Consider the following 10,095-nt stretch of genomic DNA (forward strand, 5'->3'; position numbering starts at 1 on the left):
AGATGAATGATAGGCCTATGCCCCGCACTTGAACAAATAAATGCTCCATAGTCTAGTTTGTAACTTCTACAGCTACGACCGGAAATTACTTTTCGTAGCAACTTAGGAGAGCATTTTAGCTAATCCTTTTCCTAACCTTAACCTAATTCTCCTAACCTGCTACCTTAATTATCTTAACCTGCTGCGTAAGTTCTCCTAACCTGCTATGAAAAATGTATACCACTTTGTCAAAATCTGACATACCAGTCTTGGTACCAGTCTGTTTTGCTATCATTCCACTCTGTGCTAAACATATGACACGGAGTACAGGAAGTGGAATGTTAGCTAAACAGACTGGTAACCTGGCTACATGCCCAACCCTTAAACACATCAACTCTCAGTCATGAATTTGATTGGCTTCAGTGAGCAGCTCTGTAAGTAGAAATCAATAATGAAAATGACAATATTAATCATCTTATTATTACTATTAATACCATCTTAAAATTAGATTAGTTTGTTAAAGATTCGTTTTTCTATTTACAGGGGCAGTTCACGTCTAAAAGACAGTTAGTGTGTGAATTGTGATCAATTATGATACAGGAAAATAGTTATATACCATGCATTGGGAAAGTATTCAGACACCTTCACTTTTTCCACAATGTGTTACGTTACAGCCTTATTCTAAAATAGATTACATTAAACATTTTCCTCATCAATCTACACACAATACCCCATAATGACAAAGTAAAAAAACAGGTTTTTAGAAATGTTTGCACATTTATTCTAAATAAAAAGCAGACACCTTATTTACATAAGTATTCAGACCCTTTGCTATGAGACACAAAATTGAGCTCATGTGCATCCTGTTTCCATTGATCATCCTTGAGATGTTTCTACAACTTGATTGGAGTCCACCTGTGGTAAATTCAATTGATTGGACATGATTTGGAAAGGCACACACCAGTCTACATCAGGTCACACATTTGACAGTGCATGTCAGAGCAAAAACCAAGCCATGAGGTCGAAGGAATTGTCCGCAGAGCTCTTAGACAGGATTGTGTTTGAAGCAAAGATCTTGGGAAGGGTACCAAACAATTTCTGCAGCGTTGATGTTCCCCAATAACACAGTGGCCTCCATCATTCTTAAATGGAAGACGTTTGGAACCACCAAGACTCTTCCTATAGCTGGCTACCCGGCCAAACTGAGCAATCGGGGGAGAAGGGCCTTGTTCAGGGAGGTGACCAAGAACCCGATGGTCACTCTGACAGAGCTCCAGAGTTCCTCTGTGGAGATGGGAGTACCTTCCAGAAGGACAACCATCTCTGCAGCACTGTACCAATCAGGCCTTTATATGGTAGAGTGGCCAGACGCAAGCCACTCCCCAGTAAACAGCACATGACAGTCCACTTGGAGTTTGCCAAAAGGCATCTAAAGGACTCTCCGACCATGAGAAACAAGATTCTCTAGTCTGATGAAACCAAGACTGGACTCTTTGGCCCGACTGCCAAGCGTCATGTCTGGAGGAGATCTGACACCGTCCCTACGGTGAAGCATGGTGGTGGCAGCATCATGCTGTGGGGATGTTTTTCAGTGGCAGGGACTCTGAGATTAGTCCAGATCGAGGGAAAGATGAATGGAGCAAAGCATAGAGTGATCCTTGATGAAAACCTGCTCCAGAGCGCTCAGGACCTCAGGCTGGGGCAATGGGTTCACCTTCCAACAGAACAACGACCTTAAGCACACAGCCAAGACAACGTAGGAGTGGCTTCGGGACAAGTCTCTGAATGTCCTTGAGTGGCCCAGTCAGAGCCCGGACTTGAACCCAATCGAACATCTCTGGAGAGACATGAAAATAGCTGTGTACTGACGGTCCCCATCCAACCTGACAGAGCTTGAGAGGATCTGCAGAGAAGAATGGGAGAAACGACCCAAATACAGGTGTGCCAAGCTTGTAGCGCCATACCCAAGAAGACTTGAGGCTGTAATCACTGCCAAAGGTGATTCAACAAAGTACTGAGTAAAGGGTCTGAATACTTATGTAAATGTGACATTTCAGTTTATTTATTTTTTTGCAAACATTTCTAAAAACCTGTTTTTGTTTTATCATTATAGGGTATTGTGTGTTGATTGATTAGGGGAAAAAATGATTTCATCCATTTTAGAATAAATCTGTAACGTAACAAAATATGGAAAAAGTCATGGTCTGAATGCTTTCCGATTGCACTGTATATTTGCTATGATTTTTAAAAAGGAGTGCATTTGTGAGATAATTGTAGATATGATTAAAATAGTTACTTCAGCAAATTACATATTTAGATATTTATTTCCTTATTTTAAAAGCAGTCCATGGACAAGGGGTGACTGCAATCCACACTCATTGTGATTAACTAGCCAATTCCAACAAATGCTTATAAGCATTTTGGGACCAAAAAAAGTAAATTTATGCCATGTTAAAAATTTCATGTCCAAATCATCTCCTAAATTGATTTTAACTCAATGACTTTTTAAATTATTTTGCGATGATTTTTGAATTACATTTTGGTAAACATGAGAGGCTGACTTGAAAGTAGTGCCAACTGCTATTTGTTTGCATTGGCTAGTTGAATGAAACCAAATTGTGGACTGCAGTCAGACTTCAAATCCACATATTGCTTCAGGGCAAGGAAACAACTATCAAAAAATGTATTTCACTAAACTCCCTTTAGGCTTTTGGAACTGTATTAGTTAACATGTAGATTTATTTCCAGAGTTAAAATTACACTTTGCTGTACAAACTTAGCAAGACAATAACTTGTCAAACGGCCAAATGTGATTGTGCAGTAGAATTTGCAGTGTTGCCTCCCGACTGGTGCAGCGGTCTAAGGCACTGTATCACAGTGCTTGAGGCGTCACTACAGACCCGGGTTTGATCCCAGGCTGTGTTGCAGCCGGCCGCGACCGGGAGACCCATGAGGAGGCTCACAATTGGCCCAGCATCTTCAGGGTTAGGGGAGGGTTTGGCTGGCCGGATGTCCTTTGCGCTCTAGCGACTCCTTGTGGCGGGCTGAGGGCATGCACGCAGTTGTAAGGAGTTTCCTCCAACACATTGGTGTGGCTGGCTTCCTGGTTAAGCAAGCAGTGTGTCAAGAAGCAGTGCGTCTTGGCAGGGTCGAGTTTCAGAGGATGCGTGGCTGTTGACCTTCACCTCTCCCGTGTCCGTAAGGGGGTTGCAACGATGGGACAAGATTGTAACTACCAATTGGATATCATGAAAAAGGAGTAAAAAAAATAAATATATATATTTTTTTTACTCCTTTTTACTCCTTTTACTCCTTTACTCCTTTTACTACTTTACAGTTGAAGTCGGAAGTTTACATACACTTAGGTTGAAGTCATTAAAACTCATTTTTCAACCACTCCACAAATTTCTTGTTAACAAACTATAGTTTGGGTGAAGTCGGTTAGGACATCTACCTTGTGCATGACACAAGTCATTTTTCCAACAATTGTTTACAGACAGATTATTTCACTGTATCACAATTCCAATTCCAGTGGGTCAGAAGTTTGGAAAATTCCATAAAATGATGTCATGGCTTTGGAAGCTTCTGATAGGCTAATTGAAACCATTTGAGTCAATTGGAGGTGTACCTGTGGATGTATTTCAAGGCCTACCTTCAAACTCAGTGCCTCTTTGCTTGGCATCATGGGAAAATCAAAAGAAATCAGCCAAGACCTCAGAAAAAAAATTGTAGACCTCCACAAGTCTCGTTCATCCTTGGGAGCAATTTCCAAACATCTGAAGGTACCACATTCATCTGTACAAACAATAGTACGCAAGTATAAACACCATGGGACCACGCAGCCGTCGTACCGCTCAGGAAGGAGACGTGTTCTGTCTCCTAGAGAAGAACGTACTTTGGTGCGAAATGTGCAAATCAATCCCAGAACAACAGCAAAGAACCTTGTGAAGATGCTGCAGGAAACAGGTACAAAATTATCTATATCCACAGTAGAACGAACGAGTCCTATATCGACATAACCTGAAAGGCCGCTCAGCAAGGAAGAAGCCATTTTTCCAAAACCGCCATAAAAAAGCCAGACTACGGTTGGCAACTGCACATGGGGACAAAGATCGTACTTTTTGGAGAAATGTCCTCTGGTCTGATAAAATAGAACTGTTTGGCCATAATGACCATCATTATGTTTGGAGGTTAAAGAGGGAGGCTTGCAAGCCGAAGAACACCATCCCAACCGTGAAGAACGGCGGTGGCAGCATCATGTTGTGGGGGTGCTTTGCCGCAGGAGGGACTGGTGCACTTCACAAAATAGATTGAATCATGAGGAAAGAAAATCATGTGGATACATTGAAGCAACATCTCAAGACATCAGTCAGGAAGTTAAAGCTTGGTCGCAAATGGGTCTTCCAAATGGACAATGACCCCAAGCATACTTCAAAAGTTGTGGCAAATTGGAGTGGCCATCACAACCTCAAACCTATAGAAAATTTGTGGGCAGAACTGAAAAAGCGTGTGCGAGCCAGGAGGCCTACAAACTTGACTCAGTTAAACCAGCTGTCAGGAGGAATGGGCCAAAATTCACCCAACTTATTGTGGGAAGCTTGTGGAAGGCTTCCCGAAACTTTGACCCAAGTCAAACAATTGAAAGTCAATGCTACCAGATACTAATTGAGTGTATGTAAACGGCTGACCCACTGGGAATGTGATGAAAGAAATAAAAGCTGAAATAAATAATTCTCTCTACTATTATTCTGACACATCACATTCTTTAAATAAAGTGGTGGTCCTAACTGACCTAAGACATGGAATTTTTTCTTGGATTAAATGTCAGGAATTGTGAAAAACTGACTTTAAATGTATTTGGCTAAGGTGTATGTAAACTTCTGAATTCAACTGTATACAGTGAGGGGAAAAAGTATTTGATCCCCTGCTGATTTTGTACGTTTGCCCACTGACAAAGAAATGATCAGTCTATCATTTTAATAGTAGGTTTATATGAACAGTGAGAGACAGAATAACAACAAAAAAATCCAGAAAAACGTATGTCAAAAATGTTATAAATTGGTTTGAATTTTAATGAGGGAAATAAGTATTTGACCCCTCTGCAAAACATGACTTAGTACTTGGTGGCAAAACCCTTGTTGGCAGTCACAGAGGTCAGACGTTTCTTGTAGTTGGCCACCAGGTTTGCACACATCTCAGGAGGGATTTTGTCCCACTCCTCTTTGCAGATCTTCTCCAGGTCATTAAGGTTTCGAGGCTGGTGTTTGGCAACTCGAACCTTCAGCTCCCTCCACAGATTTCCTATGGGATTAAGGTCTGGAGACTGGCTAGGCCACTCCAGGACCTTAATGCGCATCTTCTTGAGCTACTCCTTTGTTGCCTTGGCCGTGTGTTTTGGGTCATTGTCATGCTGGAATACCCATCTACGACCCATTTTCAATGCCCTGGCTGAGGGAAGGATGTTCTCACCCAGGATTTGACGGTACATGGCCCCGTCCATCGTCCCTTTGATGTGGTGAAGTTGTCCTGTCCCCTTAGCAGAAAAACACCCCCAAAGCATAATATTTCCACCTCCATGTTTGACGGTGGGGATGGTGTTCTTGGGGTCATAGGCAGCATTCCTCCTCCTCCAAACACGGCGAGTTGAGTTGATGCCAAAGAGCTCCATTTTGGTCTCATCTGACCACAACACTTTCACCCAGTTGTCCTCTGAATCATTCAGATGTTCATTGGCAAACTTCAGACGGGCATGTATATGTGCTTTCTTGAGCAGGGGGACTTTCTTGCAGGCGCTGCAGGATTTCAGTCCTTCACGGCGTAGTGTGTTACCAATTGTTTTCTTGGTGACTATGGTCCCAGCTGCCTTGAGATCATTGACAAGATCCTCCCGTGTAGTTCTGGGCTGATTCCTCACCATTCTCATGATCATTGCAACTCCACGAGGTGAGATTTTGCATGGAGCCCTAGGCCGAGGGAGATTGACAGTTATTTTGTGTTTCTTCCATTTGCGAATAATCGCACCAACTGTTGTCACCTTCTCACCAAGCTGCTTGGCAATGGTCTTGTAGCCCATTCCAGCCTTTTGTAGGTCTACAATCTTGTCCCTGACATCCTTGGAGAGCTCTTTGGTCTTGGCCATGGTGGAGAGTTTGGAATCTGATTGATTGATTGCTTCTGTGGACAGGTGTCTTTTATACAGGTAACAAACTGAGATTAGGAGCACTCCCTTTAAGAGTGTACTCCTAATCTCAGCTCGTTACCTGTATAAAAGACACCTGGGAGCCAGAAATCTTTCTGATTGAGAGGGGGTCAAATACTTATTTCCCTCATTAAAATGCAAATCTATTTATAACATTTTTGACATGCGTTTTTCTGGACCATTGCCAAGCAGCTGCAGAAGATCTGCAAAGAGGAGTGGGACAAAATCCCTCCTGAGATGTGTGCAAACCTGGTGGCCAACTACAAGAAACGTCTGACCTCTGTGACTGCCAACAAGGGTTTTGCCACCAAGTACTAAGTCATGTTTTGCAGAGGGGTCAAATACTTATTTCCCTCATTAAAATTCAAACCAATTTATAACATTTTTGACATACGTTTTTCTGGATTTTTTTGTTGTTATTCTGTCTTTCACTGTTCAAATAAACCTACCATTAAAATGATAGACTGATCATTTCTTTGTCAGTGGGCAAACGTACAAAATCAGCAGGGGATCAAATACTTTTTTCCCTCACTGTATATATATATATATATATATATATATATATATATATATATATATATATATATGAAACACATTTCTACAGACTTTCATTTGTGCTAAGCTGTTTTTCAAAATATTGTATTAAAGTTTAGTTGTTAATAACTTAACTTGCTTAATTTTTTAACTTACCTTAAATTTTCCCAGCATGCAGGGAAAATGGGTAGTGCTGCTTGAAAAATTGTTTTCATCATTATTTACTGTACATTAACTTTATTCTACTTTACAATACCACTTTTCAGGAGACCAACAGCTACTTATCTGAAATGGATGAAAATAAATTATGGAAGCTTAAAGCCATTGGGAACAGCATTCATTAGACAGGTTGTGAGGCTATGGAGTAGAGGTTGACACTTGAACATTACTCCCGCGGATCTTGTGGGTTCCGTGGGATTCTGGCAGGAATTGAGTGAGTTTCTAGAGTCAAGTTTTGGACGGGACAGGAGCACCAGTCCACAGGAAAGAAGTTAAATTAAATAAATATTTATGTTTTTTTAGGGGGTAGATCAGGTTTAATATTGCAGATAGATTGTGGCTTCTATCAATGTACTTGTCTGCATTATCTCCAATCCCCCATATATTTGGGGGTAAATATATATTTTTTCCTTTATTATTTTCCCCTAACCCTATCATCCCTCCCCTAATTGGAGTAAACTCATGGACAACCATACTTATGCTTTTACTTCCAGTTTATACATACCAATATACATTTTACAGACACAGTATATTTTACATTAGTTATCTTGTCTTTTTATTATTTCTCCCATCCTTCAGCTCCCATCTATCTTTCTATTCTCATAGTTTCTACAGATTGTAAATTAAAAAACATTTTTTTTACAGTATCTTTCATACAGTATTTGGTTTCATTTGAACTGCATGTTCTTGATTCTGTAAATGAGTCCAAACATACAGTACAACATGGTATAACAACTTCCTCATACTTACAGATGAGAAATGTTACTGGTATGGCCCAACAAAAAATATGTCCATGTCATCAAGTTTTTTTTGTCAGAAGCCATTTGGGCTCCCGAGTGGCGCAGTATTCTAAGGCACTGCATCTCAGTGAAAGAGGCATCACTACAGTCCCTGGTTCAAATCCAGGCTGTATCACATCTGGCCATGATTGGGAGTCCCAAATGGTGGCACACAATTGGCCCAGCATTGTCTGGGGTAGGCTGTCATTGTAAATAAGAATTTGTTCTTAACTGACTTGCCGAGTAAAATAAAGGTAAAAAAAATACCTAATAGTTATTTAGCAATGTGGAACAAAAAAGAGACATTATTAACATCAGGTAGAGTTGATATGGTTATAAGAGGATATATTATATTAACACAAACAAGAGAGAAGATTGAAACAGTTTGGCTTATCACATTGATGTTGTAAATGTTATATTGTTGCATCCAATATGCCATCAGTTAATGTAATATAGTTAGTCTTGACAGAATAATTGTGTTATACCTTGATTTTCTGAGATGCCTCAACCATAGGGTGGTTACAAATCCTTGGTGTTTATGTCTTCTGTGGTCAGCACTCTGCAGCACAACAATAATGATTGGCAACGCCATCATGTTCTCTCCAGTCTGTTGCAGAAACGAAACCTCAGAGCAGCTTCGCATCCTGTTGCTAAACCCTGTAATAGCAGCATTGTCAGTAAAAACAACTGTCAGCACAATAAACAAACAGACAAAATAAAAGTACAAAAAAATAAGGTCAAAATAAAACATAACAAAAAGTATGTTTGAATGACACAGGGGCAGTGTTGTTACAGTTAATACAGGTTTGCCTGAGGCTAATGCACACATACACGGACACACACACATATTCAGTTGGCCTTGCTGTTATGATGTTTGTTGTCCTTGATGTATTTAGTTTTTTTGCATTGTTATTTTCTGTTTTCCTTTGTCTTTTTTCTCTTTTGTCCATATTGTTGGTTGTTGGTGCATTGGGGGACGGTCTTGAGGGTGGGGAATGGAATTATTATTATTATTTTTTCATTCTCGGTGGGGGGATTGGGTGGGGGGGTGGTCTTGGATGGTTGAGGGGCAGTTCTTGGAGAATTGTGGGGGGGGATCTTGGAAGGCTGGTGGGAGATCTGTCGACGTGTCCTAGGCTACTTGTGCACCACCAAGTCAGAACAGTAGGCTAAGTTCTGAGGGTGAAAGGTTTCGCTGATGGCCAAGTGTAGCGGTGGAAAGGATTCACTCCATGGTGCTGAAAAGAAAGCTCTGCTGTTGGGTCAGGTTTATGTAGGCCCTAACAATTTGGGGGGAAATGTTTGTCACCGTGTAGTGGCATGCATCTAAAAAAATAAAATAAGTTGAGTTTGCCCCACTAAGATTTACATGCTAAAATTGCCACTGAGGGTGGCAACACCCTCGTGTTGTCTCCTGTCTGTTACAGAAACGAAACCTCAGAGCAACAAGCCTCTTAAACACTAGCAGTAAAACAGTGGTAAAATAAAAAAAAACACAGGGATGAGTGATAAAAAGTTGTGTTATGTAAGTGTACTCTGGTCTAGAAGTCCATCTTTATCTGCCTTATATCAATGTATCAATAGCCTACAATGTACTGTGCCATGTGCACCATACCTTTAGATGTGTTCATGTCAGAGTAAATAGATGTTTGCAACTTAACCTGTTTTATGTTGTTGCAGAACATGAGAGGGGGAGAGAGACCTCGAGGTCATCTACCACTACAGTGTGGCCCACTGTGTGGACTGTGGGGGGTGTTGTCATCACACAGAATAAAAGAGAAGAACATGAGAGGAGGGAGAGAGACCTCAAGGTCATCTACCACTACAGTGTGGCCCACTGTGTGGACTGTGGGGGGTGTTGTCATCACACAGAATAAAAGAGAGGATGAGCTCCATCACCATCATCTTAGGCTGGGCTTCACAAACAGACAGAGAACTATTGATAATCATTAAAGTAGATAATGATCACGGTGAAGCAACCAATTCTGGGAACAACAATGTTCAAACACCTTCAAATATAACCCGTGAAGACCTTTTAGGTCAATTTCCTTGATTGATTCTGAAGTCAGTAAGTCACGATTACCATTGTACCCCCATGGTCTAGACCTGCACTTCGATTTTACAGACCAGAGGAGTATACTACGACGCTAGCTAAATGCTAGCTGAAGTGGAGTTAGCCTGGCCTGGAGCAGGTTAGAGCTTAAGGATTCGTTGCCATAGAAATGTACCTGGCTAAAAGGTGAGCCAAGTTGAATTCAGAATCGACCAAAGTCAGCTGCTAAGTCCTCTATCCCGCTTCGTAGTATAGCCCTCAGGCTGAAAAACTACAATACAAACTTTTGTTGTATAAGTCAAAGTGAACTACACTAATCAGACACATGGTTA

Source organism: Salmo salar, chromosome ssa06 (assembly GCF_905237065.1).
Source record: "Salmo salar chromosome ssa06, Ssal_v3.1, whole genome shotgun sequence".
Lineage (NCBI taxonomy): Eukaryota > Metazoa > Chordata > Actinopteri > Salmoniformes > Salmonidae > Salmo > Salmo salar.